This window comes from Artibeus jamaicensis, unplaced genomic scaffold (assembly GCF_021234435.1).
Source record: "Artibeus jamaicensis isolate MK-2021 breed Jamaican fruit bat unplaced genomic scaffold, CSHL_Jam_final contig_465, whole genome shotgun sequence".
Lineage (NCBI taxonomy): Eukaryota > Metazoa > Chordata > Mammalia > Chiroptera > Phyllostomidae > Artibeus > Artibeus jamaicensis.
Genome location: NW_026521843.1, coordinates 40953170 through 40980682, shown reverse-complemented (window position 1 = coordinate 40980682; position 27513 = coordinate 40953170). Strand labels below are relative to the sequence as shown.

The 27513-nt window shown below is 38.5% G+C and overlaps 1 non-coding gene and 1 pseudogene across 1 annotated transcript; one reads left to right on the top strand and one right to left on the bottom strand.

Annotated features, from left to right (window-relative positions):
• Nucleotides 1-3819: 3819 nt before the first annotated feature.
• On the top strand, nucleotides 3820-3926 carry LOC119062792 (U6 spliceosomal RNA). The gene has a single exon (XR_005085051.2). It is a non-coding gene; the product is annotated as a U6 spliceosomal RNA (small nuclear RNA).
• A 701-nt stretch (nucleotides 3927-4627) lies between these two features.
• Nucleotides 4628-5297, bottom strand: LOC119062519 (ferritin light chain-like; annotated as a pseudogene).
• Between the last annotated feature and the right edge of the window lie 22216 nt (nucleotides 5298-27513).

Genomic DNA, 27513 nt, shown 5'->3' with positions numbered 1-27513 from the left:
TTGTTTGATAAGATGCTGGGTCACATATTTGCTGCCAAAGTTATGATATCATCTCAAGAGCACATTTTTATATTTTCCATACTTTCTGTGGTAGGCATGTATCACATCTGTAATATGTTCTAACTGGAATCAGAAATGCGGTTGGCCCTGGATTCAATAATGCATCGAGAACCACTAAGGAAGCTAGTACTTAAGAAGTCCAAAGCTGGGGAAAAGAAGCAGGTAGAAAAGGAGCAGGTAGAGCTAATCTTCTGTACTTTTAGGGCTAATGTAGTTTTCTGTCTGTCCTGTTTGCTTATTTAATATTTGTTAGAAAGTAATACTAGACATGTACCTCCTATATTCCCAATACTAAACTACATTCCATATAAAGATTTAGATGTAAAAAGTTAATACATAATTAGAAGAAAACATATGAAAAAAACTTATTTAAATTTGTATAAGAAAGGAAACTTAGGCCCTGGCTAAGCTCAATGGATTAAGTGCCAGCCTGTGAACCAAAAGGTCACCAGTTCAATTTCCGATCAGAGCACATGCCTGGGTTGTGGGCCAGATCCCCAGTTTGGGGCAACTGATCGATGTATCTCTCACACATTGATGTTTCTCTCCCTCTCTTTTGCCCTTCCTTCTCCTCTCTCTAAAAATAAATAAATAAAATATTTTTTTAAAAGAAAGGCACAATAAAAAATGTTGAAAAAAAAGGCAACTTAAAAACATATCAGAAAGGCAAAGGCAACTCAGTAAAGTTAGAAGCCCAAAATTAAAAAGATAGACCTGAATGACTACACAACAGGATAAACAATGGCAATGGGACAGGCACATGAGCCATAATAAAAATCATGACTGCTAAAAATATCTGCGACACATATGACAGGCAGAGTTAATATCATTACAAAGTGATAAGAAAAAAACAAGCAAACCAAGAGCAAGGAGCGCAAAGGACATAAACAGACAATCCACAGAGGAGGAATCTGAGTAGCCAACAAATATGTGAAAATAATAGCTAGGAAAATAAAAATTAAAATAACAAACAACATCCTGTGCTGGAAAAAAAAACTATAGAAATGAGAACTATCAAATTTATTGTGTGAGTGTGTTTGTGTGTGTATGTTACTATAGACTTTTTAAGAATAATCCAGCAACATTTACAAAATTTTAAAAATTAATAAGACTAAAATACAAGTAAACATTCATTTCATCTTCTAATTTTATCTTTAACAGTTTTTCAAATCTATAGAAAATTTGCAAGAAAATGCACAACCTAAAGTCACTAATTGTTGAAATTTAATTATATTTACCTTCTTTCTCTTTCTCTACCTCTCTCTATATATAATATATAAGTACTATTTATATTGAAGAATAAAAATGTTTAAATGAAAACATTTTAAACTTGAAATGTAGGTGTGTCAGTGTCAAATCAAATACTTAAATAGGGGACTTCTGGCCAAGATGGAGATGTAGGTAGACACACTGTGTCCTTCTCATACAGTAAAAATAAGGACAACAATTTAGAACCAAAATAACAACCCGAACTGACAGAAAATTGAGCTGTATGGAAGTCCGACAACCAAGGAGTTAAAATAGACACATTCATCCAGACCAGTAGGAGGGCACAGCTGGGCAGAAAGGGGTCATGGCAAAAAAAGGAGTGACACTGGGGATGCAAGACGGCAGCAGGCAGACCCTGGGCACACAGGTGGTGGCTGATGGCTGGCAGACCCTGGGCACAGGGTGGCAACAGGCAGAACTAGTGAGGTGGTGATTGGGAAGCAGGGCACAGTGCACAAGGCAGTTGGCTGACAGGGTGGTCCCACATTCACACTCAGATAAACCAGGGGAAACTGGGGAGCAAGATAGACCACACAACCCAGGGTCCCAGCGCTGGGAAATAAAGCCTCAAAATACCAATTCAAAACACGGGGGGGGGGGGGGGTTGAGTTCACTGAGTCCAACAAAGGAGAGTTCACTGGAGAGACCCACAGGGTCTTAGAACGTACACAAGCTCACCCACCCAGGAACCAGCACCGGAAGGGCCCAGTTTGCTTGGGGGAAGCAGCAGAAGGGACTGGAGTCCAACAGAGAGCGGAACAAACACTATTGTTCCCCCTCGGACCCTGCCCCCACATACAGTGTTACATCCCAACTACTTGGGTTGTCCTGCCCTGGTGAACACCTAAGGCTCCACCCCTCAATGTAACAGGTACGACAAGACCAAAAAAAAAAAAAAAAAAAAAATGGCCCAAATGAAAGAACAGATCAACGCTCCAGAGCCAATACATCTAAGTGACAAAGAGATAGCCAACGTATGAGATGCACAGTTCAAAGCACTGGTGATCGCAATGCTCACAGAACTGGTTAATTTTAGTCACAAATTAGATGAAAAAATAAAAACTACACTAAGTAAAATGAAGGAAAGTGCACAGGGAACCAATAGTGATGGAAAGAAAACTGGGATTCAAATCAAGGGAGTGGACCAGAAGGGAAAAAGAAACAACCAAACAGAAAAGAATGAAGAAACAAGAATTCAAAACAATGAGGAAAGGCTTAGGAAACTCCAGGACATCTTTAAACATTCCAACATCTGGATTATAAGGGTACCAGAAGGGGAAGAGGAAGAGCAACAAGTGGAAAACTTATTTGAACAAATAATAAAGGGGAACTTCCCTAATGTGGCAAAGGAAATAGACTTCCAGGAAGTCCAGGAAGTTCAGAGAGTACCAAAGAAGGTGGACCCAAGAAGGAACACACCAAGGTGCATCATCATTACATTAGCCAAGATTAAAATGAAGGAGAGAATCCTAGAAGCAGCAAGAGATAAGGGGACAGTCACTTACAAAGGAGTTCCCATCAGACTGTCAGCTGATTTCTCAAAAGAGACCTTACAGGCAAGAAGGGGTTGGAAAGAAGTATTCCAAGCCATGAAAGACAAGGACCTACATTCCAGATTGCTCTATCCAGCAAAGCTTTCATTTAGAATGGAAGGGCAGATAAAGCACTTCTCAGATAAGGTCAAATTAAAGGAGTCCATCATCATCAAGCCTTTACTATATGAAATGTTAAAGGGACTTACCTAAGAAAAAGAAGATAAAAAATATGAACAGTAAAAAGACAGCAAACTCACAGTTATTAACAACCACACCTAAAACAAAAACAAAAGCAAACAACTAGAACAGGAATGGACCCACAGAAATGGAAATCACATGGAGGGTTAGCAACAGGGGAGTGGGAGGAGGAGAAGGGGGGAGAAGGTACAGAGAATAAGTAGCATAGATGGTAGGCAGAAAATAGACAAGGGGAGGGCAAGAATAGTAGGGAAAATGTAGAAGCTAAAGAACTTATGACACATGGATATGAACTCAAGGGGGGAAATGTGGGTGGGAGAGGGTATGCATGGTAAGGGCAATGAAGGGGGGAAATTGAGACAACTCTAATAGCTTAATCAATAAAATGTTAAAAAGAATTAAATAGAACCAAGCTGCATGTTCTGCACAAAACATGGTTCTATTATGTCAATGGCAACAAAATGTTATCAGGGGCAGAGAGTTTGCCTTATCCATAACTATATCTCTAGTGCCTAGAGTACTGCCTGGTACATGAAAGACTCTTAGTAAATATTTCTTAAATGAATGAGTGAATTGAATGAATAAATAAATATGAAATTATTTGCATTCTTTTATCATTTCTTTTTTCCATTCAGTTGAATATCTAACACAGGTGTCTCTAACTTATCTGAATAGAATCTCATTTGGAAATATGATGTGAAGTAAAAACTATGAATTCCTACATGATAATTCATGCTTAACAAAAATAGGAACTTTTGTGCTCAGTTCAGCAGCACATATACTAAAATTGGAATGATACAAAGAAGATTAGCATGGCTACTGTACAATGATGACACACAAATTTGTAAAGCATATCATATATTTTTTTTAAATTAGTAATTGTTGTAAGTTTGCTCATTTATAATTTATGCAGCCATCACTCACTCCCCAAACATTTACTGAGCACAGTTCCATTCCCAGCAAGATATTTGCTATGTCCCTGAATTAGAACAAAAGACGCAGCAGTGAGGCAGGGAAGCAAGCAAGTAAACAAACAACTAAGATGTTCTGATAGATTTAATATAACTAGAAGGTATTCTAAACACACAGAGGTTGAGAAACTAAAACTAATTTTGTCAACCAAGAAAGGCTACTTAAGGGAGGTACTAATATTTACACTGCTCTTTAAGGATGAGTAGGTGTTAGGCAGATGAATGATATTCTAGTCAGAGGAAGTGGCATTCATTCATTTACACATTTATTCCAACATTTACAGTGCTTACTATGTGCCAGTCCATAGAGTCTGGAGATGTATCAGTGAACAAGACAGAAAAGTCTAGGCTCTCCTGTGGAAAGAGATAATAAACAAATAAACCAAAAAAATATATAAATGACAAGAAGGCTAAGGGATAAGAGTGGGTCTGGGGCAGTGTGTGACATTTTAGATAAGGGAGTCAAGAGAAGGACTCGCAAAGGAGATGACGTTTGAGCAGAGGGTTGGGTGAAGTAAGTAAGGGCAGAACTGCAGAAGGAAGAGCTCTCAAGGCTCCTAGTTGTGCTTAAGGGTGAGCCTTTTGAAGAGATACTCACCCAGTCAGGTAATCTCCCATCTTCCTGATGAGTTCCACCTTCTCATCTAGGAAGTGGTTCTCCAGGAAGTCACAGAGATAAGGGTCTGTGCGGGCAGAACTCAGGGCATGCAGATCCAGAAGGGCCTGGTTCAGGTTCTTCTCCAAGGCCAAGACAGCTTCCATGGCATCCTGAGTTTTACCCCACTTGTCTTGGGACAGCTTCACCGAGTCCTGGAAGAGAATGTGGCCATGAGGCTGGTTTTGCAGCTTTAAGAGATGCTCAGCCTTGGTTGGTGTAGCTCAGTAGATTGAGCATAGGCTGTGAACCAAAGGGTCACTAGTTCGATTCCCAGCCAAGGTACATGCCTGGGTTGCAGGCCAATTCCCCAGTATGGGGCGCATGAGAGGCAACCACACATTGATATTTCTCTCCTTCTCTTCCCCTCTCTCTCAAAACAAATAAATAAAGTCCTTTAAAAAAGAGAGAGAGATGCTCAGTGCCCTCATGCTTCTACTTGGCCAACTCATGGATGAAGTGGCCCATGCCTTGCAAAGCCACATTGTCATGGTCAAAATAAAAGTACAGAGAGAGGTTGGTGTAGAAGGCCCGCAAATGCAGGTTGGCCAGGCTGTTGATGGTAGCCTCTATCTCGGTGGAATAATTCTGACAAATTTGGGAGCTCATTGTTGTTCAGCAATGAAGAATTCAGGTCAGAAAACAGTGTTGGCTGCTCTCGGATGCTGAGATGGCTGAGGTGGCTCCAAAGGCGGTGACTAGAAAAGAGGTTGGAGAGTAGTTGGAAAGAAGGGTGTCCTCAGTTCTGTTCTGTTCAAACCCTGTTAAGGCAAGAGATGGATTCCAGTACTGCCAAGGGGAAGAAGGGAGGAAGAGAAGCACCATCAGTTGTGGGTCAGTTGCTTCCCATAAGTGCCCTGACCTGGGAATCAAACATGCAACCTTTTGGTGTATGAGGTGATACTCCAACTAACTGAGCCACCTGGCCAGGGCTACTGCAAGAATTTAAAAAATATGCAACCTCTGACTATTTAGTCAGAGGCTCTGACCTCTTTCACCTTGGACTGTCAAGTAAAAAAATGACAACAGCCAATACAATAATAGCCATCTGGTGTAAATAAATCAAAATTATACCCATTATTTGTCAGATGGGCAAAAAATATATTTTTTGATGTGATGCAGAAGTTTAGTAATTAGTTTATGTGTGCCATGAGGCAAAAAAGGTCGACGATTGCTGCTTTAAGAGATCCTGTGCAGGACAGCCTTAATTCCTAGATGAGGAATCTGGGGCTCAAAGGTGAGGTCCTGACTATTTAAAAGACATACAATGACCAAGGACACAGAAAGGTCACCCTTGCTCTGATTCCACACCCAGTGTTCTTTCTGCTACCTCTGCTGCTTCATCTTAAGTAAAGACATTAAAAGTGACATAAACCTGAGGAACTTACACCGTTCTTTTCTTTTTCTCATAAAAGTTTGCTTTAAAATTTTTCACAGTTAAGAAATCAACCTATAAGCTTTCTGATATAGGTAAAAATTAAGATGAGTCCGTCACCTTGAGGCTTTATTTAAAGAGAATAACTAAGATCAAAACCTATCAGACTCAGCAGCTGGAGCTTTCTGTCTCTCTGATGTGATGAAGGTGGCAATATTTTTTTAATGTTTTTTTAACCATTTACTTTACTGAGTTATTAAATGTTTTAGCAGTCAGATAATGTTTTTAGAGACCCAAAAACATGAATTTGATGTCCCTAAATATTTTATTAAAAATTCCATTCTACAACTCAGTAAATGTACTAAGTATCTTTTTCACTTCGGATTTTAACTGATGTCCAAACCCACAGCTTAGATACTTTACAAAACTATGAGTATGTTACTGATGGGCTGGAGTTACTGTTTCAGCTTTGTAAATACATGACTTGCTCCAAATTCTTATGGGAGGAAGGAGTGGGAGAGGTGTGTGATGAATATGTGTAGAAATTAAAAATAAATAAAAGTTGCTGATAAATGGACTGTTTACTTGAGTAGTTTTTTCTTTTTTAAATATATTTTATTGATTATGCCATTACAGTTGTCCCATTTCCCCCACTTCATTCCCCTCCACCCTGCACACCCTTTCCCCCACCATCCCCCCTTTCATTTATGTTCATGTGTCACAAGTTCTTTAGCTTCTACATTTTCCCTACTATTCTTGCCCTCCCCTTGTCTATTTTCTGCCTACAGTCTATGCTACTTATTCTTTGTACCTTTTCCCCCTTTCTCCTCCTCCCACTCCCCTGTTGCTAACCCTCCATGTGATCTCCATTTCTATGGCTCTGCTCCTGATCTAGCTGTCCTCTTAGTTTGCTTTTGTTTTAGGTGTGGTTGTTAATAACTGTGAGTTTGCTGTCCTTTCACTATTCATATTTTTTATCTTCTTTTTCTTAGGTAAGTCCCTTTAACATTTCATATAATGAGGGCTTGATGATGATAGACTCCTTTAACTTGACCTTATCTGAGAAGTGCTTTATCTGCCCTTCCATTCTAAATGAAAGCTTTGCTGGATAGAGCAATCTTGGATATAGGTCTTTGGATTTCATGACTTGGAATATTTCTTTGCAGCCCCTTCTTGCCTGTAAGGTCTCTTTTGAGAAATCAGCTGACAGTCTGATGGGAACTCCTGTATAAGTGACTGTCCCCTTATCTCTTGCTGCTTCTAGAATTCTCTCCTTTATTTTTATCTTGGATAATGTAATTATGATGTGCCTTGGTGTGTTCCTCCTTGGGTCTAACTTCTTTGGGACTCTCTGAGCTTCCTGGACTTCCTGGAAGTCTATTTCCTTTGCCAGATTGGGGAAGTTCCCTTTTATTATTTGTTTAAAAAGTGTTCCACTTGTTGCTCTTCCTCTTCCCCTTCTGGTACCCTTATAATTCAGATGTTGGAACGTTTAAAGATGTACTGGATTTTCCTAAGCCTCTCCTCATTTTTTTTGAATTCTTGATTTCTTCATTCTTTTCTGTTTGGTTATTTCTTTCTCTCTTCTGGTCCACTTCCTTGATTTGAATCCCAGTCTTCTTTCCATCACTATTGGTTCCCTGTGCATTTTCCTTCATTTTATTTAGTGTAGCCTTCATTTTTTCATCTAATTTGTGACCAAAATCAACCAGTTCTGTGAGCATTATGATCACCAGTGCTTTGAACTGTGCATCTGATAGGTTGGCTATCTCTTTGTCACTTAGATGTATTGGTTCTGGAACTTTGATCTGTTCTTTCATTTGAGCCTTTTTTTTTTTTTTTTTTTTGGTTTGGTTGTGCCTGTTATATATGAGTGGCAAAGCCTTAGGTGTTCACCAGGGTGGGTCAACCCAAGTAGCTGGGTTGTATGTGGGGGCAGGGTCAGAGAGGGAACAATGGCATTTGTTCTGCTCTCTCTCAGATTTCGGTCTCCTTCTGCTGCTTCCCAGAAGCAAATTGGACCCTTCTGGTGCTGGTTCCCGGATGAGTGGGCTTGTGTACATTCTAAGACCCTGTGGGTCTCTCCAGTGAACTCTCTTGTGAGGCTGGGAGTTTATCCTGGCATCTCAACCCCAGGACGTTTTTTCAATTAGTGCTTTTAGGCTTTATTACCCGGCACTGGGGCCCTGGGTTGTGCGGGCTGTCTCACTGTCCATTTTTTTTTTTGCCTGTTCTATCTGCGCATGAATGTGTGTCTGCGGTCAGCCAGCCTCCTTGCGAGCCTTACTGGGTTTGCTCATTTTGTCCAGCACCCACCCAGGTCTGCTAACCACCGCCTTTTCCTGCCAGGACCCCTCTCCGTGGTCTCCGGCCCCCCCCCCCCCGTGGTCTCCGCGCCCCGGTACTGGTCTGGATGAATGATTTGTTGTTGTCAGACTTCGGTACAGTTCAATTTTCTGTCAGTTTTGGTTATGTGTTTGTTTCTAAATCTTTGTTGTCCTTAAATCTGGTTGTGCAAGGAGGTACAGTATTGGCACCTATCTTGGCCAGAAGTTCTACTTCGGTAGTTTTATATATAGTTTATATAGTAATATCTTTACTTATCCCATTTTTCTTTTCTTTACAAAATTTTATTCAATTCTATTAGCTGAACAACCTGCTGTTTTGACTAGCTTTCATATGCCTGAGAATCTGTATCAACACTGTCTCAAATTATCGTAACTTATGTGACTTATTTTGTCCATTTTTACTCAAGGTGAACAGTAGGAGATTAATAAGGAGGATGGACAACATTTTTAGGGAAGATAGATCATCAATGCTTGAAAAGGGATAAGAAAGAATAAATGATATATTTCAACTAGATAAACAAAATGAGAAGTAATTTATGCATAACCATAGATTTTTTTAAATTGAAAATATCCCATTTATTTTGTTCATTATAAAAAGATTTATAATTGTAAAAGACTTCAAATAGAAATGTAGAAAGCAAAGGAAAGGAATTACATAGAGAGGTTTATGAAATTCTATAGTGGACTTTCAAATATGCATTATTATAGTATTTTTTCCTTTATAATTTTTCCTTTATTACAAGTTGGGAATTAGTTGTCCTGATCACAAATGATTAAGAGTACAGACTCTGGAGCCAAACTGTATGTATGACCTTGAACAAATTACTTACTCTCCTTGCGGCTTAGTTTCCTCATCAGTTAGGTAGTATCTATCTCATAAGACTGAAATAAGGATTAATTAAATTGACATATATACAGAACTTAGAAGAGTACCAGACAAAGTGTATATATTGCAATAAGCATTAGTTATTATTAAAAATGTAATTTTTCTCAATTATGTTGTGTGCCTCTTGTTATTACAGATCACCTTCTTATTTACAGTTGGGTATGTATCTGGTCTGCTGATTCGTCTGTTTAATACTGCACCAATACTACACTCTTTTTATTACTGGTGCTTTATAATATATGTGAACGTCTGTTAGAGTGAAATCTATCTGCGCAGCTCTCCTTTTTAGAATTAAAATCTATGTATATGTGTATATCCATTATTTTTATGTTTATACATAGACTTAATACTTTCTCTAATTTAAATTATTTTGTCTTGTTAATGGCATTAAACCTATAAAATACTTTGATAAGTGACCTCTTTCAGATGTGTAATTTCCTCATCTGATAACCTGGTCTTGAATAAAGTTTTATATTTTTCTTCATATAAGACTCATCAAAATTATTTCTAAGTACTTTGTATTTTTTGTAGTTATTGTGAACCAAGTCTATTTTTCATCATATTTTCTTATTCCTAGTATATAGAAATAGTCTTAATGTGTGTTATTATGTAACATCTTCTTGGTAGACCTGGCACTATTTTCCATTTCCTTTATCTGGAGATATTCAATTAGCTTTATTAATTTGAGTCAATTTTTAAAGTTATCAAGCTATATAACCATTTTATATAAAGCATGATAATTTGCCTTCTCCTTTTGAATAATCTTATATCATATGTAATACATGTTTTGTTGCACTGGCTAGAACTTCTGACACAATAGGAAAATGGCTACGACTTACATCACAAGCAGAAGTTAATTTTCCTTATATAGAAAATTTTCCTACTAAACACAGAGAAAAAGACCAACAAGAAGAAAATGAACAAAGAATGTGAATAGACATTCTTTGAATCTGTCTATAGGTTCAAAAAGAAAGAAATACAAACTGTTAAACATTTTAAAGATTTTATTTATTTATTTTTTAGTGAGTGGGGAAGGGAAGGAGAAAGAAAGGGAGAGAAACACCAATGTGTGGTTGCCTCTCACACTCCTCCCACTGGGAACCTGGCCTGCAACACAGGCATATGCCCTGACTGGGAATCAAGCCAGCGACCCTTTGGTTCACAGGCCAGCGCTCAATCCACTGAGCCACACCAGCCAGAACCTTTGAAACATTTAAAAAAATGTTCAACCTCATGTATAATGAGAAAAATGCTGTGGTGCTCTTTTTCAACCCTTAAACTGGGAAATAACCAGAAGTTTGTTAACACTGTGTTAAGAGACTATGGGAAAACAGGTGCTCTCATTTACTGCTGATGGGAATGTAAATTGATTTAAACATTATAGACCTCTCTTCCCCATTTGGCAATAGCTATCAAAATAACAAATGCACATACCCTTTGACCTAGCAATACCAATCCTAGGAATTTATCCTTCAAATATACTTGCACATTTGTTAATTGACCTATGTACAAGATTATCTATTGCAGCATTGTTTGTAATAGCAAAAAAAGTTTATCAATAAGGAACTGGTTAAATAAACTGTAATATGTTCATGAAATAAAATACTATGCCAGCAAAAAAAAATGATGAGTTAATGATACAGAAATACCTTCAAGATACACATCACTAACAAAAACAAGGTACAGAACAGTATGTATGTTATGGGTATGCTACCTTTTGTGGAAAAAATGGAGCAAGATAAAAACATATATTCTATTTGCATATTCATAAAGAAATTCTGGAAGAATGCATAAAGTATATACAACCAGGACTACCTTTCGTTAGTCTGGGTGTGAGCCAATGGGAGACAGGAGTAGGAAAATTTAACCTGTTTATTTTTTTTAATGTTTAAACTGTGAGAGAACAGACTGATAGTTACCAGAGAGAAGGGGGCTGGAGAGACTGGGTGAAAAAGATGAAGGGATTAAGTACAAATTGGTAGTTACAAAATAGTCAAGGGGATGTAAAGTACAGCATAGGGAACATAGTCAGTAATATTGTAATAACAATGTGTGGTGCCAAATGGTACTTGAAATATTGGGGGGACCACTTTGTAAAATATAGAAATGTCTAACCACTATGCTGTATACCTGAAACTAATAAAAATAATATTGAATGTAAATTGTAATTGAAAAATAAAAATTAAAAAAATAAATGTTTGAGCTGTAAGAATGCATTATCTATTGAAAAAATGTGGGGAAAGCATGTAAATGAGGTACATAATCAACATTTTAAAAATTATTTTTACATCGGATTTTTAGGCCCTTTTTAAATTGCTAACAGGGCCTCATGAAGTGGCTGAACAGATCCACAGGGACTCCCTGTGTCAGTCCTTGTGCACAGACACGTGCAGCTTTTTGCTTTGAAGCTCAAAGACCTGGCTAAGCTGGATTTAAATACCGACTGTGGCCTTAGGCAAGATCCTAAACCAGCACATGAGGTTGTGAGGATTGAATGAGGGAGATAATGTACAGGTTTTAGTTCAGAGCCTGGCATGTGCCAAGTAGAAAAGCTTGTTTTCATGTTTTCTGAGACTTGGCACTTGGCTTCTCCCTCCTCCCAAAGCACCTGTTACCTACTTCACTTCAAAGCCCTTAGGCTCTGTGGTAGCAATTTATTTGCAAGTCCGAGCCCTTGCAGGCAGATACTCTCTCTTCTGAGCTGTGTCCTCACAGTACCCAACAAATTGCCTGGCATGTAGTAGGCTGTAGCAAGCACACAATAAATGTGTGTTGGTTCATCGACAAAGATCTATGGAGCACCTACTGTTTGGCCAGGCACTGTGCTTGCTGCGTCAGATGGGTAAACTTAAGGTGATCACTTCATAAACTATACACATGTCTAGCCCTGGCTGGTGAGGCTCATTGGATTGAGTGCTGGCCTGCAAACTGAAGGCTCACTGGTTTGATTCCCAGTCAGGGCATGTGCCTGGGTTGCAGGCCAGGTCCCCAGCTGAGGGTGTGTGAGAGGCAGCCTATTGATGTACCTCTCACACATTAATGATTCTGTCCCTCTTTTTCTCTCTCTCTTCCTTTCTTTCTAAAAATAAACTAATTAATTAATTTTAAAAAGTATATACATGTCTAATTACTATGTTGTACACCTGAAACTAATCATATACTATTGTAAGCAAGCAGTAATTGAAGAATAAAACAAAATAATAAAAAAAAGAACAATGAGTTTCCATTGAAAGATTTTAGGCAGAAGAAAGAATTGGTTAGATTTGCATTTCTTAAAATCTTTCTGGCTGCTATGGGAAATTTAGGAGGCTTTTACAATGGGTGAGGATAATGATGGTGATCGAACATTAAATGAGTGAATAGATAACCCCCAACAACAATTAATCTCCAATTGTATTCAATAGACTCTAATACAAATTTACTTGATTTGCACCTTCTTTTATATTTCACTAAGAGGTATCCTCTTAATTTTAGACCTGGGAATTCACAGATCTGTATAAGCTTAAGATTATTAACCATTTTAGGGTGGTTACCTTCACAGATACATCCTATTACCTATTGATATAATTTTACTGTAGTGGATAATCAAACCTTGAAATGTCTGCCCCCACATGTGGTAGGTCACACAGTCCTCACTCTACCCTACCCAACTACCCAACACCACTCCTTGCTACCACATCATACAATTATTCTACTTAGGAGAAGCTTCAAAGGAACTTTACAAGGAAAATAAGCAAGTGCATAGTTCTGGCAGAGGAGCAAAAGCAAACATGAAAACTGAGGAATATCAGAGTAAAGCCAGTTTCTATCCAATTTGTGTGATTTTCACAGTAACTCTTTGGCTGCCTTAATAATCTAAAAATCAGTTTGGGTAACCGTTTAGAAAGTGGAACTCTTGGAATTGTAATGTAGTTCGGGAGTTTCTATTCTAATAATAGCTATCTGGTATACTTAGCCAGAGTTAATAGAATTCAAATGATGTAATAACAATATCAATACACAATTTAAAACTCTGGAATTATTTTTATCCTATTCTTCATCTTGTAAAAAAGTGACATTATTGCTGATATAAGTGTTAAGTGTAATAAAATTTTGAATGTCTCTTTAGAACATTATGACTTCAGGGGAAATTTTTTTCCCTTCTCGTGACATTCTAAAAAAGGAAAAACAGGCATTGTTTGATAATATAATTAATGCTGTAGATATCAAATAAGGGGATTCATGTTGTGTGAATCTGAATGAGGAAAAAATTTAATGACAACAATCAGCATTTTTAAAAAATTTATTTAATTATTGTTCAAGTACAGTTTTCTGTTTTTTACTCACACCCCAGCCCACCCCCCCCCCAGTGCTCCCCACCTCCCTCCCATCACAATCAGCATTTTAAATGTCTTATTAAAACACGTTTCCCACCCTGGCTGGTGTAGCTCAGTGGATTGAGCGCAGGCCTGCGAACCAGACAATCGCGGATCGATTCCCGGTCAGAGCACACTCCTGGGTTGCAGGCCAGTTCCCTGCAGGTCAATTCCCAGCAGGGGACGCTCGAAAGGCAACCATACATTGATGTTTCTCTCCCTCTCTCCTTCCCTTTCCCTCTAAAGATAAATAAATAAAATCTTAAAAAAAAAAACAACATGTTTCCCCACCAGAGGAAAAGACTGTAAACCCCATCTGAAAATGAATCTCAAATCTCTGGAACCTCCTTTCAGAGTGACCTTGATAAGCACCCAATGTGACAAAATTAGTCTTTGACTCTGAAGGGTAGCTAGTTGGTAAGTGTATAGAAGTGAATTTTTTTTAACCTAGGGAAACACTTTATTTTGATGAAGTGACAAACATTGTATGTCACTAATCTATAAAAGCCAATTGTCCTGGGTACAATTTATCAATCCATTGAAAGATGAGTCAAGAGAGCAGTGTGTCTTTGGAATGTCTGAGAGTGCCTGGTACCATGGGCTGTGCACAGATTCAGACAACACCTGGTGAGTGATTAATGACAATAATGATAATGACAGTATGTATGGGGTGCTTATCATGTGGTAGGGACTTTGAAGCAAGCTTTACAAGCATTATGTGTATAACAACCAATTCTCACAATGGCCGTAAGAAGTAGGTCCTGTTGTTATCCTCATTTTACAGATGGGGAGGCTGGGTCACAGAGGATGGGGAACCTGAACAAAATCACAGAGATAGGAGGGAGTGGAGCTGGGATATGAAATCAAACATCTGCCCCTAGAGTCTTTAATCACTGCTGTTCCTTAGATATGGGATGATGAAAATTGAGGTTTTCAAACAGCAGTCCATAGCCCATCACTTCAATGGCTCTTTTAAAAATTAAATAGAATAGAATGGAACAGAAAATATCAGAGTGCAGGGCAGTAAAGGTAAGTAATACTCATAGAATTACTGTCATTTATGTGTAGACACATAAACAATCTACTGCACAGTATCAAATGAAAAGGTATGTTACAAAGCTTGATTGTCACAGATACAAAACTAATAGAATTAGTTTTCCAAAAAGGGAAAATACTATGTCTGTCTTATTTTTCCTGCACAATTAAACTTAAAGACACATCAGTCCAATTTATGTGTTTTTTTTTTTATTGCAGATGAGATCAGGCAAGTTCATGGTGGTATAGCCATAGACCTTTTTTTTCAGCTTAAAACGACACACATTTATTTTGCAGTTTATGTGGGTCAGCAGATTAGTCATTTATGTGTAGACAAGTACATGTGGATTGGGTCACAATGTAAAATTTATTTTTTATACTGTGTGTTGAGGTAAGCCAAAAAGTCTTTGCAAGCCCACAATCCTGAAGTATGGTTGATATATATTTTTTAATTATCAAAAGAAACATTGTCAAATTGATTAGTAGTCCTTAAGTTCTATTGACTAAATAATTAAATTGTAAGAAATTTGAGAAAGAGCATTTAAATTTTATCTATTGTTTAAAGGTTTAACCAACTAAAAGTTGAAGGAAAAAAGCCATAGGATTAGAAGTAGAAAACAATTTAAGAACATAAAATTAATAGTTTGAGATCTCATGTGATAAAGTGTTTATTTCCCAGTTAAAACAAAAATTCGAACATCGTAGTTCAAACTATTCCCATCTTTGGTCCTTTTTTTGCATTTTATTTGTGTAAAAACATTGACTAATGCATTTTTAGGTTTAATTTTACAGGTAAAATAAGGTGGGTGTGGTATTTTCCCCTTTTGGAAAACTGATTATCTTAGCTTCATATCTGTGAATCAGGCTTTGTAATGCACTTTTTCTTTTAATACTGTGTGGTAGATTGTTTTCATGTTTTAAAAAATTACCTATGCATCCTAGTTTATCACCAAGAATTAAGCAAACGGAAAGATGAATTAGCCTTCATGACTTTGTTTTCTATTTGTTTGTATGATTAATTATGATTGTGTTTTAAACTATTTTTGACAGGATACTGAACTTCAGAATTTAAACTTTTGTCATCACTTCTTTGATTATGAAAATAAGTAAAGTTTGAAGAATTAATCAAAGCTTTCATTATATAGACTAAATGTATCTATTATATTAACTGTTAAGATTATTGCTGATTTTCAGTAATGGGCTATTGATTAACTATAATGACCTCCTTCACCATCTCCAAAACATCTTTTTTTGGATTAGTTTGCCTTGTAACTTTATGAATCATAGTTCAATATTTTATGAGTTACAAGAATATTTCCAGAGGGAATCTGAAAAGTAGAAAGAATTTTTCTGTATGGAATTCACAGAGAACATTGTTTCTGACATTTCTGACATTCTAAGTGACAAGATTTCTCCAAACAAAGCATATAGAAGTACACAATATACTTTTACATTGGACAAGAGATCTTGCTTTGGACAAGAGATCTTTATGTGATATCATTCAAAGTGGCTGGTTGCACAGCCTTTTCTCATTGTACAGATTGTGTAAAATGAAATCCCTTTAAGCATTTGCTTTAAAATAAGAGTCTCCTTCCTTCCAGTATGACATTTTATAAATTTATTAAATTTGCCTTTTTTGACAATAGGAGCACTCCACCAAGCTAACTTTTCTGTCCTCTTTCAGGCCTAAGATGACTACCTTAATTAAGAGTCTTTTGTAAGTCTAAATTGTGTGTTTGATGTTTGTCTTTTGTTTTTAAGAGTAAGGATTGGTAAGCTTTAAACTATCATTCATTCATTCATCTATTAATTCAACAAATATTTACTGAACACCTAATCTACAGGTAAGCACTACAGGTAACTTAATGGAATATAAAGACATATACTGCAAACTTCCTGCTCTTCAGAAAATTATCACTTGGTTGGGAGGGGGAGATGTACAGTCAGCAAACCACAAAGTTCTGACAATTCTACCCCCTTACCATGTCTTGAAACTTTCCACTTCCTGCCATCCTGAAAACTGCTACATCAGTTTGTTCAGGCCACTGTCAGATTTTCCTTAGTTTTTTAAGCATATCTCCCTGCCCCCAGTCTTGCTTGCTTCAAATTCTTCATTACTGCCCTCAGAATAAAGTCCAAATTGTTAAAGTGTCAGGATCCAGCCTTGCTGCTTCCTTTGTCCCATCTTTCACCATTTGCTTTCTTCAACTATGTTTTTCAGCCATTCCGAATTCCTTTCAGAGTCCCTAATTTACCATGCTTGTCTTGTGTGTGTGTCTCAGAAATGATATTCATATTGAAAAGAAATCAGATATGCAGCCATTGCTGAATGTGGAAGCTACTTATCAGGAAACTATTTGGATGTGGGTGCTCTCTGGTCCTAGTCCCCTAGGTCCTTACTTAAGGGCCCTGCTAAAGGTCCAGCCCACAATGACCAAGACAAGTATCAACTGACCTTCAAAGCTGCTATAAAAACTGTCACTACCAAAGCCATATTTCTTCAAAACTCACCATTGCAGTCCTTGCCAATGACTTCCTTTGTGAGTGCCCCTCACTCTCCACCTGATGTAATCTCTTTGTTGAAGAATGGGCAGGCAGAGGTGCCAAAGAATTGATGCCTCCAGGAGGTGTTCTCAGTGAATGATAGGTGGAGGTGGAGGATGAATACCCCCAGTTCCTCCTCCCTTCGTGAGATTATTCCAAGGAATGAGCTCTCCACTGTCTCCCAGAGACACTTAGCAGGATTAAGTCTCAATTTTCTGCAGTGGTAGCCTGGTCATTAATGTATGCTTTGTCAGTTTCCTTTCCTTCCCTGTCACACTTCTCCACTACCCACAAGTATTTCCTGGGATATTTTCCTTGGATATTTCCTTAATGAACTCCTTTTTCCCTTTTTTATTGAATTTATTGGGGTGATGTTGGTTAATAAAATTGTATAGGTTTCTGGTATATGGTTCTATAACACATCATTTATATACTGTATTGTGTGCCCACCGCCCCAAGTCAAGACTCCTCCCATCACGGTCACTACTTATGTCCTCTGTACCCTCTTCTACCTCCCTGTACTCTTATTTCCCTCTGGTAATCATTGTTGTCTGTATCTATGGCTTGTTTTTTTATTTGTTTTTATTTTTCTTAATACATTCACTTTTTTTTTAAGAGAGAAGGGAAGGGAGGGAGAAAGAGAGGGAGAGAAACATCAATGTGTGGTTGCCTCTCACACGCCCCTTGCTAGGGTCCCAGTGTGCAACCCAGGCATGTGCCCTAGACTGGGACTCAAACTGGCAACCCTTTGATTCACAGGCAGGAGCTCAATCCATTGAGTCACACCAGTTAGGGCTACATTCACCTTTTTCACCCAGCTCTGCAACACCCATTTCCTGGGACAATTGTCAGTCTGTTCTCTGTATACATGAGTCTATTTCTATTTTGTTTGTTATTTTGTTTATTACATTCTGCATAATGCTCTCCAGGGTCATCCATGTTGTCACAAAGGGTAAGATTTCCCTCTTTTTTTTTTTTTTATGACCGAGTAGTTTTCCATTGTGTATAAGTACCATAGCTTTTTTATCCACTCGTCTACTGATGGGGCTACTGAATCCCTTGTGAAGGAAAGGTGCTGGTCAAGCTTCAGGGAAGGTGGGGAAGTGGGGGCGGTGGTCCCCACCCCAGAGACACACAACTCTGTCCCAGATTTTGCCCTGACCTCAGAAGGGCAGAGCCTCTTGGAGTCAGGCAGGTGAGGCCTCAGGATCCCTGAGAATGGCTCTGCTGAAAGCCTAGAGGCAAAATCTCTGCAAGGTGGGGTAAGAGGGAGTTCAGAGGGTGAGGCTATTGCTTTCCCCCAGGCTGATGCCACAGGGAGGGGAGTGCTCCAGCCAAGAAGATGGTGTCTGTGTGGGAGAATGACTCAACACAGGGATCCTGGTGGCTGTCCCTTCAGCTCTCTCTCCAGAGCGACAAATCCCAACTCTCCTCTTGTGACTCTAGTCTGCTTCACCTTCCCTCCGCTGGAGCCCAGAGCGAGTGGCTGCAAACAAAATTCTGTGTGTTGGCCCTTTAAGAGAGCACTTATATCTCTAGCACACTCCTGTATTTCCCTGATGGACAGAAACTCCACTGCTTTTCACAGCCAGATGTTACATGGGCACCTCCTCCTGTGCTGGGGAGCTTGGCTTGTGGTTATGTCCCAGACTCCTCAGGGGGATCATTTTGCAGCTGAGATATCCTTCTGGAATCTAAGCCACCACCTGTGTGACCAGCTCTGCCCTTCCTACCAGTCTCCACATGGCTTCTTCTGTAAATACTTGGTTATAGGACTTCAGGCCTGGATGGTGTGGCTCAGTGGATTGACTGCCAGCCTGCAAACCCAGAGGTCACCAGTTCTGTTCCCAGTCAGGGCACATGCCTGGGTTGTGGGCCCAGTCCCCAGTTGGGGGCCGATTGAGGCATCTCTTGTGCATCGATGTTTCTCTCCCTTTCTTTCTCCCTCCCTTCCCCTCTCTCTAAAATGTAAAAAAGAAACACAAAGACTTCTCACCATCTACTCTTCAGGTGGTTATTCAGGATGATTGTTTTATAAATTAGTTGTAATTCCAGTCAGCCCTGGGAGGAGGTGAGTTAGATTCCACTGTCGGCTTCCGTCTTGGATCCCTACGATGCATGTGTGTCCTCATGTCCTTGCTTGGAATGTCATCCTTAGATGTGTACTCATTAATTCATTTATTCACATAAAACATCTTTTTATCAATGGTGTCTATGTGTCTAGCTTTGAACACCATCCTGAAATTTCCCATTGTAATCAGGAGATGGATATATAAGTGGACCATTATAGTACAGTGGGCAAATCCCAGGATGGATGCAGGCATGATACAGAGCTATCTGAGCAGATCACAGGAGAGAAGTGGGGAGGGGCCATAGGAGGAGTTTGCCAGGGCAATGATAAACAGTCTAGGATAGGATTGGCTGAGATGCTGAATGCCACCAGAGTGCATGGAATTATGGGCAAGCATATTTGAAATAAAAGAAGTGTTTTCAGGCTCTCCAACAAGCACTGGCTTTCTCAGGCTGTCTCTCTCTGGCTCTCTTTCCTCAAGGGTGCCTGGGTGATGGTGCTGCAACTGCCTGCCTGTCTCAATGGACAGTATTTTGGATGGGAAGGAATTCCAGCCACAGCCTAGGATGGGGCTGGCTTGGCAGAGGGTGGCAGGGTTATTCTTCTTTGGGTGTTCTAGAGGGGATGAGCTGTGAGGTAGAAGCCTGCCACCTTCCCAAATTTGTGTAGCTTTTTATATCTTATGTTGTTTTAGTTTGTAAACAAAGCCTATAGAAACAAGATATTAAAACTAACAGAGGGAAATGCTAAAAGAACTCAGGCATTAAGGAGTTTAGCCTTAATTGATAGGCTTTAGTGACTTATGCATGTAGAAAGCTATTATTCCAAAATTATGAACACTTTGAATAAAAACTTCTTTCCTTTATCACCAAATCTGTCTCTGGAATTTTACCTGGAGGGTGGTGGTGGGCAGCAGGACCCCAACTGCTCTTCAGTCACAGGCGCAGAACCTGTGGGGAGCATAGATAAACCCAATCTGGGAAATCAGTGAAGGTGCTGGAGGGAGGTAGTGAAGTGCGTCTGGACTGAGGAAGCAGCGTGTGTAAAGGCCCATAGCTGAGAGCCTGTTATTCTGGAAAATGGCCATCAGTGTGGCCTGAGTGGAGAGTTTACAAGCCACAGAGCATAAGCAAGATGGAGGAGGCAGGGCCCAGTCACTGAGGGCCTTGCGTGATGTGCTAGGGAGGTGGGATTTCTTTTTTGTGAAGTAATGGGGAGGCACTGAAGGATGTTTTTAAAGTAGAAGGAAGAGAGAAGGAGCTAGAAACAAGAAGGAAGAGTAGCATGGTCACATTTATTTTTTAAAATCAACACTCTAGCAGCACTGCTAGAAAAAGTGATAATTTGTCACAAGTGCTTAAATAAGGGCACACAGTCCTGAACTGAAAAAAATCACCTGAAAAATTTCAGAGCTGCTTATGAAGCTGAGGCTATTGATGACCATGCTAACAAAGTTTAAATTGCATAAATGAATACTAGTTTAAATTTCTCTTATTTTAATAAACTCAGGAGTATGAGTCTTTAACAGCAAGACTTCTGCCTGACTTGTTCCCTACCATATTCTCATCACCTGCAACAGAATCCAGCATGGAGCAGATTATCAATGAATATTATTGACCAAGTGACTCTGAAATGTCTTCAAATACCTCATCCAACATCACTCAATGAAAACAACTCTCTGTTATTTTAAAAAAGCCAAAAATGAAATTAAATTCACCCCCACTTGTTAAATATAACATGTTCAAATTTATAAAACTGTAATTAATTGGAAACTATTATAGATCCAATTACAGGAAAAGTCACATCTGAAGAAAATATTTTTATCATTTGGTATTTTTCTGTCAAGGGAAAAAAGTTTTCTCATCATTGTATCTCCAGCCCTAGCAAAGTACCTGCCACATGGCAGGACTAAAAATATTAGTTAAAGGAATATCTGAATAAGTATAGATAATGCTTCCTTAAGGCAAACATATTGACGAAATCCCAATTAAAAAATGTCTGTACTTCCATTTATCCACTCTAATCATCAAGAAGAAAGGAACACACAAGTTGAGGGTTGTCAGAAAGAACCTTAGGAACCTTTTAGCAAATCGATCACTTAACCAACTGAGAAGAGCTCTGCTTGTCTTACTTATTAAGAGCAGAACTAAAAGGAGAATCCAGAGCTCCTGACTCCAGACATTTTTTACTTTCTCATTTTGCAACTTCAGTTTTTTTTAAGTGGCAATATTTATATGAATATTAGTTGATCCTGTGAAACTCACATTTTTTGTACAGTTCAAATGTATCTCTCTCCACTACAGAGTTACTGCAGAGCCATACAGTTCTGGTAGGAGCAGAATTTGGAATATAGATGTGGAATTTATAAATGAAGGCATTTTTGTCCCTCAAGTAAACCTTGTATGTTTTTCTGTATGCCAGTTATTTCCACAGTATAAGTTGTTTGGCTGCAGTCTTCAACAACAAATGAAGTTTATGTTGTACACGAGACCTTGGGGATTTCATGTTCACTGGGGCCAATAAAAGCAAATTCTCTTATGCCCTCCTACCAAGAACTCCATTATAACATTCTGCCAGATGCCTTCTCAGATCTGCATGAGTTTCTACTTCCCTTTCTAGACTCCAGGACAGGCTAAGTTTGTCTTTGAAGCCCCATTTACTCTGTCTTTCCTCACTGGTATTCTTTCTGTCTCTTAAGGTCCCTTTAGTGGTCTTCTTTTCTTCCCTTAGCTACCCCGATCTCATCAGAAATACATATGCTGTGCTGGCTGGCGTGGATTGAACATGGGCCTGTGAACCAAAGGGTAGCCAGTTCAATTCCCAGTCAGGGCACATTCCTGGGTTGCAGGCCAAGTCCCCAGTAGGGGATGCATGAGAGGCAACCACACATTGATGTTTCTCTCCCTCTCTTTCTCCCTCCCTTTCCTTCTGTCTAAAAATAAATAAATAAAATCTTAAGAAATAAAAAGAAATATGTATGCTTGCAGAATTCTCATACCCACTAAAGCGTAAATGCCTCAAATCACTATGCCCACCCCACACCATTCATTTGTGAGAAACACCAGAAAGGAGAAGTAACACCTGCTCCTGTCAGCAAGTTCCTGAGCCTCGAAAGGCAGAGATTAGAAGACAATTCTAAGAGTACCCCAATGGCCTTAGGACTGCCTCCGGTCCTTTGGGTTCTCTCTAGAGAGGCCTTAGTGGAGAGGAAAGGGAAGCTTTACCTTTCTATTCTTCATCCCAGGCTGTGGAAGGGCACTCACTTCCATAGAAGCATTGAGAGTTCAGTCAGAGAGTCCAGGTAGCCTGACTGAACTCCTTAACAGGCTGGGAGCTAAACAGGTTGCAGCCTACATTCTCAGTGCAGTGTAAGGGATAGATGAACTCCTGATGGAAAGATGATCAGGAGCTATGTGAAGTTCCAAACGTCCTCTTGCTTCTCCAGCATAGGCTTACTTACTTTGAGGACTAAGTTTTGTGTTTTTGTATCTTTCTCTAGCATCAGAATTGATGCCACTATAAGGCAAGATTGGAAAAATTCTTCTGACACAACTGAGTGATAAACTCTATTGACTTGTCTTCAGTCTTTTCTAGCTATAGCAGTGAAAGCATGAACCCAGAAAACTAAGGCCCTGGATATTGAAAATGCTATATATGATAGGCACATGACGTTGGGGGCTCGCCAAAACCCTTAACTAATCTGTGTGTAGCACAGATTTCTTGGTGTCCTGGCCTACGCTCCTTCCAATTAGAAAACTGAAACCATTGCACAAATTAGGGAGATTTGTATCCCGGTGAAGCAGGAAGAAATTGGAACTGTTTACATTCATTTCATTCACAAGACCCTCTTCTTCCTTCTCTGTACCTCTGGTTGAGTTTATTGGTTTATCATAGAGATGATGCCATTGTCTGAGTAATCAAATCTGTGGTCTTCACCATCTCCTGCCTCACTGCCTCTGAAGGCCAATGTGGCACTGTTTCCTAATTCCTTTGTCTGGCCAGTCTGTGGACTTGTTTTGACTTGGCCTCTTGGATAGCATATGGTTCCTGCTAAGCTGGCACCTCCCAGCCTATGACTGGGAGCCACTCTGCACTGGACTCTAGACAACCTGGCCAGCTGCCACAGCGGCCCGGTTGTCCAATGTTGCCACTCCACAGCAGCCTCACCTTCACTGACCCTTGCCCATTATATTGACCCACACTGTGTTCTTCTTCTCTTCCCAAATTTACTGGAAAACCCTCGATGGGAAATCCTATTGTTACCTAGTATTGAAAGAAGTGTTGCTCATCATGAAGTAAACACAATCCGGACAGAAAAGTTTGTGTAGTGCATTAGTACTAAGCACAGAAATTACATTTAGGTTCCACATAAAACCTATAGCTTAATTATCAGGCAAACAGCATTCAATGTGTCTTTCGGTACACAGTTTGACTTATTTAAGAAAGACAAATATTTTCAAATACTTCAGCTTTCATGGACCTCAGAATAGGTTAAACTTTTAAAAATATTAAAGTGTATTTGCCCTGGCTGGTGTAGCTCAGTGGGTTGAGCCCAGGCCTACAAACCAAAGGGTCGCAGGTTTGATTTTTAGTCAGGACATATGCCTGGGTTTCAGGCCAGGTCCCCAGTGGGGGGCACACAAGGGGCAACCATACATTGATTTTTCTCTCCCTCTCTTTCTCCCTTCCCCCTTTCTAAAGATAAATAAATAAATTAAATCTTTAAAGAAAACCACATTAAAATACTTTTTTTTTTTACATAGTATGTTTACTAGGCTGGATCTCTACAGACAAAGAAAAATCTTGTGAAGTAATTATCTGGATAAATTGGGAAAATCATTTTAGTTTGAATTTATATTATAAATTATAAACTGTCTGTGTTCATGATATTATAGCAAAACCCAAATTTCAGTGTATGTAAGGATTCTTAAAATCTTGATTTTTTAATTTTATTAAACACTCAAAGTTTAGAATTCCAGATTTGCTTTGGGTCATTTCTGACTTGTTTATAACTGGCTACATATAAAAAGCATCTGGCAAAGAGTATGTACTGGTAAATGGTAAATTTACCAGGAAGTGTTCTTGTAAACAACAACTACTTTTTGATTTTCAGCTGGTTACTTTATCTAACTGGAAACAATAGTAAGTGTCCGAGACTCAGAGCAATGAAGCTTCTTGGCAACCTCCAAATGTATTATGGAGGGGTTTTTTGTTTTTGTTTTTTAGAAAGTGTTGACTGAGCATATTCCTTTTAAAACTTATTTTAGTATTTATTTTATGCTGAATTAACCCCTGGGTCATAAATTTCTGTTTCTTCAGCTTTTTCTGGAATATCTTTTTCTTCTGTGCAGCCTCCTCTTCTGGTTTCAGAACAATCTTCTCTTTTTCAGTTGGATCCTCTTAATGCGGCAGGGAGAGCACCTACATTGGTTAATTTGCCCATGAACTTGTAAATTCTGCACTGCTTCTTGGAAGCTTTGTTCACCTGGATGTGCTCAATGACCACAGAATCTACATCTAAACCCTTAATTTCAGCACTACTCTCTGCGTTTTTAAGCATGTTCAGCAAAAATTCAGCACTCTTTTTGGACCACAGACCCTGGGCCCTATTTGACCTGGACACACCTACCAGAATAACACACATTGCTCCTGTAAAGTGACATTCTGCAGATAGTTGGTGGCTTTTTGAATATGTATACCCTTGATGGCCTCAGCAGTTTCAGGAAGTTTCATGAGTGTTCTTAAAGTAAACATGTAAATTTTAAACTCTTGACTTGCATGATTTTGTGGGCTTCTTGAGTCAAATGGATAGCAAACCATTTTCAGAGGCCACCTAAGGCCACTTATGGTAAGAGAGAGAAGAGAATTTTTATTGGACTTCTTTAATTTCATGAATAATCCCCCCTTTTTTCTCTCCAATTTTCTCAAAGCATGAAGAAAGAGGAAGAGGAGGAATGAGTGTATGTATGTACAAACAAAAAATGTTTATACTCCTTTTTTTTTTTCATTTTTGTTCAGGTACAGTTTTCTGTCTTTTACTCTCATCTCAGCCTGCCCCCCCAAGTGCTCCCCACCTCCCTCCCATTTCCACCCCCCTTAGTTTTTGTCTATGTGTCCTTTATACTTGTTCCGGTGTGTTTATACTTCTATGCAATTGACAATTACTATAAGAGGAACTTGTAGAGGATTTATGATCTCATGCTTATACACATATATTGCTTTTCACATTTATTTCTTAAATGGTATAATGTCTCATCTATAAAAATTAGAATTACTGAAATTATTACTACAATGACCCATATAGTTATGTAATACTTTTTGTGTTGCTTTTCATGTGAAAAATGATTTACATATTACTCATTTGGAAATCTTCAAATTCTAGTTACATTACAAATGGAGAGTTGTACCAGTAGAACATGCTAGACCATTTTAAAGAAAATATTCCATGAATTGTGGCAACTTTCAAAATGCCCGAGCAAGTGTAGCTGTTATTAAAATTAATCTTTTGCTTTTGCAACATTTCTCAGGGTAAAGATAATAGAATGGTTAAATAAATATTAAATAAATAAATAACTTATAGGGTTTATAATAACTCTTTCTCCTGGGCATTTTGCCCATAGCTCCAAAACACATTTTTTTCTTTAAAATACATTTTAAGAGAACTTGAAAGTTTCCAATTTAATAAATTAGAATAAAAGTCTATTTTAGAAAGATCCCATTACATCTACTTGTTTCAGCCCTTTCAGGTGATACTATTTCTTTCTTTCCTTTCTCCCAATATTTTAAAATTTACATCTTAATGCAAAGGAATAAAGAACCAAAACAATATTTTTTTTTCAGAAAATTTTATACTTTGTTCTTTCATTCATTATTTATACGGTATACTTGTATACTTTTTACTTTATTTTCAAATGCCTTAACTTTCTGTGTTCATTTCTCTATCTTAAAATGGCAAGAGTAACAGTTTCTACCTCACTGGGTTATTGTGAAAATTGAATGAAAAATACCATAAAATGCTTAGAAGAGTTTCTGGCACATAATAAATGCTTGATTAATGTTAGCTATTAAAAATGCTAGCCATTATTATATTTTCTGTTTTTATTACTACCTTCACCTTTGGGTCTATCTGCTGTTTGATTCTGACATTCTCACTAAGTATGTAAAAATCAGCTTGAAATTATTTAAACATAGTACCATCTGAAGGTAGGGTGATGTACTTAGAATTTTCTACTCATGTATTTATGACGCTAATCTGATCTCTCTAGTGAGGAATGTCTTCTGCTCTAGAAGTACATTTTAAAACTTTTCCCAGGAGGAAAAAATTGAAAAATACAGAGTATCTAAAAATAACATATCTTTTTATGAGCCTGGTGCAAACTTGTGCATATCATGCCCCAAACATTATGTTTTGGGCTTTCTCAGTACAAATTCTTAAGGAGTCCCTATACCCATCCCATCACAGTGACATGATCTAGTGCCTTATTACTCAAAGTGCGGCCCATGAACCATCAGAGTCCGCATCGCCTGGTAGTTTGTTAGAAATGCAGAATTTCAGGCCCTGCCCCAGACTTACTGAATCAATCTGCTTTCCAATAGGCTCCATAGGTGATTCTTAAGTATAGTAAAGTTTGAGAAACACTGATCTTATTAAGGGTCAGCTTTTTTTTTTTTCCGGGTAAGCCTGGGTGACTTCAATTATTTCATAAATAGACTGAGTTCCTCAACCTCTGCATTATCGATATTTTGGGCTGCATTAGTTTTTGTTGTGGGAACATGTCCCCTGCACTCACTGCAGGATATTTAACAGCATCCCTGGCTGCTACCCACTGGATGCTAGTAGCACCAGTTGTGACAACCAACAATGGCTTCTTGTTAATCATTATTATAACTGTTTTTATTGTTATCTTCACCTTCTGTTCTACCTGGGCTTATAATGTGCTCTTTTTAATTCTCACATTGCTAACAGTGTTGTTTTGTGAGAAAATGATTGCTCTTTGGGGAAAAAATTGCCCCTTCTTGAGAGTCACTGAAATAGATGCACTAACTTGGCTAGGCTCTTCATTTCTTCTAAAGTCAGAACATGTGATAGAACATTTTTACTGTTGTTACAAATTATTTTATCTAGTTTATTACATGAGAATAAGGCTTTGAAATACAAATTTGATAAAATACTGTCAAAATATGATAACATATTACTATTGTGTCTGCTTT